Source organism: Sapajus apella, unplaced genomic scaffold, assembly GCF_009761245.1.
Source record: "Sapajus apella isolate SASKATOON/1434 unplaced genomic scaffold, GSC_monkey_1.0 scaffold19, whole genome shotgun sequence".
Classification (NCBI taxonomy): Eukaryota; Metazoa; Chordata; class Mammalia; order Primates; family Cebidae; genus Sapajus; species Sapajus apella.
In genome coordinates, this window is record NW_022436959.1 from 26,266,243 (window position 1) to 26,269,793 (window position 3,551).

Here is a 3,551-nt window from a genome sequence, read left to right on the forward strand (position 1 = left end):
TAAGCATTTGAATACATGGATTATCTCAAAAATTTTGAAATTTTTAAGCTTGGGTTAAATTATTTTGAATTCATTCTGTTAGTCAAATGGTGGATATTTGAACCCATGTAGTCCTGAATTTAGAGTGTGTAGAGTATTTTCAGTTACCAGACTCCATACTTTTAGCTCTGATGTGTCATTCATAATTTCAATATCTTTTAAGAGCAGGTTTTCTCAACCTTGCCACTATTGACTTTCTAAAAGACAGTTTAGTGGACCATCCCATGTGTTTTAACATGTCTAGCAGCTAACCTGGGTTCTGCCACTACAGACCAGAAGCACTCCCCACCAGTCCCACAGGCCATGAAAAAAATGTAGGCATTACCAAATGTTCATTGGTGGGCAAAATTGCATCATTCCTACCTCTGTTGAGAATTACTCTAGATCCTCTGGCACAAATTGCTGACCTTAAAGTTTAAAATTGTGTAAAGAAACTGTAATGTTTTTCACATGACTGAAAAACATTTTATTAAGCAACTCCAAATAAATGCTACATTAAGACATTATTAATAACATTTTCTAGTATTGAGGATCATTTTATGGATTCTTAGTTTCTTAGAGTAGTATCTTCTGTTTTGTGTCTATGCTTGGACTTTGCAATGTAAGGATAAATACTAAATTTGGCATTAAATATGGTACATCTTAATGAAGAAACTATTACTGCTATTTAAGAAACTTCAAAGGCAATCTAAAGAAATTGTCATTTAGAAATGCATCAGATATCAATGCTGCCAAGATAGATAACATGGTCTTTTTTTCTTTGCATGTTTAGAATTGTGCTTTTGCTTCTGCTGTGTTTTTTTGTTTTGTTTTGTTTTGTTTTGCGACTGAGCCTTGTTCTGTCACCCAGGCTTGAGTGCAGTGGCATGATCGCGGCTGACTGCTTACTGCAACCTCTGCCTCCTGAGTTCAAGCTATTCTGCCTCAACCACCTGAGTAGCTGGGACTACAGGTGCCTGGCAAATTTTTGGTTTTTTTAGTAGACAGTTTCACCAGATTGGCCAGGCTGGTCTCGAACTCCTGACCACAAGCAATCTGTCTGTCTTGGCCTTTCCAAGTGCTGGGATTACAGTCGTGAACCACCGAACCTCGTCCTACTGTGCTTAATTATTCAGAAAACAGACTGCTTTGTTGGTTACTCATGTTAATGAAGTCAGCAGGCAAAGCTGCATTTAAATACAGATGTCATCGGGTATCATTTACATATATTTGAAAATTTGCAGTTTTCTGAATTTACAGATGCTTCCCAGTAGGTACTTGTCTTAGTCTATGTTGCTATAAATGAATGTCTGAAACTGGGTAATTTACACAGAAAAAAAGGGTCATTTGGCACATGATTCTGCCGGCTGGAAGACTGGACATTTGGTGAAGGTCTCAGGCTGCTTCCACTCATGACAGAAGGCAGGGGTAGCTGGTGTTTGCAGAAATCACAGACAAGAAGCAACAAGAGAAGGGAGAAGTGGCAGATTCTTTTTAATGACCAGCTCTCCTGGGAGCAAATAGGAGTGAGAACTCACTAATGACTGAGACGGCTACATGAAGCCATTAATGAGGGATTTGTTTTTATAACACAAACACCTCCCATTAAGCACCACCTTCAACATTAGGAATCAAATTTCTTTTTTTTTTTTTTTTTTCCCCCCACTTTTAGACACTGAGTCCTCCTGTATTGCCCAGGCTGGAGTGCAGTGGCTATTCAAAGGCACAAATGTAGTACACAGCAGCCTCCTGGCCTTAAGTGATCCTCCACACTGAGCCTTCCTAGTAGCTGGGATTACAGGCACATGCCACTGTGCCCAGTGGAGATCAAATTTCATGAGGTTTGCGGGGGACATACATGCAAAATGGAGCAGTATTAAAAAAAAAAAAAAAAAAACCAAAAACAAAAAATAATTGTACTGATTTTTACTTTTTTCCTTTTTTTTTTTTTTTTTCCCACTTTTTAGACGGAGTTTTGTTGTTGTTGCCCAGACTGGAGTGCAATGGCACGATCTCGGCTTACCGCAACCTCCGCCTCCTGGGTTCAAGCAATTCTCCTGCCTCAGCCTCCCGAGTAGCTGGGACTACAGGCATGCACCATCATGCCCAGCTAATTTTTGTATTTTTAGTAGAGACGAGGTTTCACCTTGTTGACCAGGATGGTCTCGATCTCTTGACCTCGTGATCCACCCAACTCGGCCTCCCAAACTGCTGAGATTATAGGCATGAGCCACCACGCCCGGCCTTCTTTCAAGTTTTTTACCCAAATCTGGTCAGATTTTATCCTTACCACTCCACTAAAAATGCTTCTGTTAAGGTTATCAGTGACCTCTGTAAATTCAAGCTGATCACCAGTATCACTTTGACCTAACAGTTTGATACAGCTCCTCTTTGAAGCACTCTTCCTTGGTTCCTGGAACACCGTACTGTTTTTGTTTCCCTTCTACATCACTGGCTTTTCTACTCAGTCTGTTGCTCATGTCCCTTTGTTTTCTGAGCTGTTTTCTGTTCTATTTATTTGTTTATTTAGAAAGGATCTCTCTCTGTCACACAGGCTGGAGTGCAGTGGCACATTCATGGCTCACTGTAGCTGCCACCTCCCAGGCTCAAGCCACCCTCCCACTTCAGCTTCCCAGGTAGCTGGGACTGCAGGTGTGTGCCACCACACCCAGCTAGTTTTCAATTTTTTTTTTTTTTTTTGTAGAGGCAGGTTCTCACTATGTTACCCAGGTTGGTCTGGAACTCTCAGCCTCAAGCGATCCTCCTGCCTTGGCCTCCCAAAGTGTTGGGATTACAGGTGTGAGCCACCACACCTGGCTAAATGAGCTTTTTTAGGCAAGGCAATTACTATATATCATGGCAGAATAAATGTTACTTAAACATTAGTTATTATAAACATTGAAATTCATTTATTCTCTTTCTTTAGAAACTTTAATGGGAAAATTCCAAAAGCCGTATTATCTAAAACTTGAAAAGAAAAGGACTATTTGGTAAAAGCTTATTAGGCTGTCAACAATCTGATTAAATAATTTTTTTTTATTGCAAATATCATTGATTTCAACACATGAGCAAGGTGACTGCCTTTTACACCAGAGCTGTAAGTATAAGAAGTGGTATGATTTATATTTCTCCCTAGGTTTGCTAAAGCAATGCCTGTTCACATAGCATGCCGTAATAATGTTCTACCCTCTCTGATTTGCATTATGACTCAATGGATTGAAATCTTGGTATGCAGGTCATCTCTCCTAGGTTGAAAATGATACCGAGTTAATCCATGCCTGATACTGAAAGAATTATTTTATGCTATGTGAATGACAAACAGCATCTGGAAAAATTTATCTCAGGTCTCTTCCCCTGATGTTGTTTTTTAATTTTAAAATGCAGCAGCTTGTATACTTTATAATAACCTTTTTCTGTTTGTTCCTAAGCAGAAAAGGAAGGGAATTAATTCTACACCAGATTTTCAGACCTCCATCCTAGGTGAAGATACATTGCAAACTTCTTTTTTAAACTTTACTAAAGAGTTATTTAAT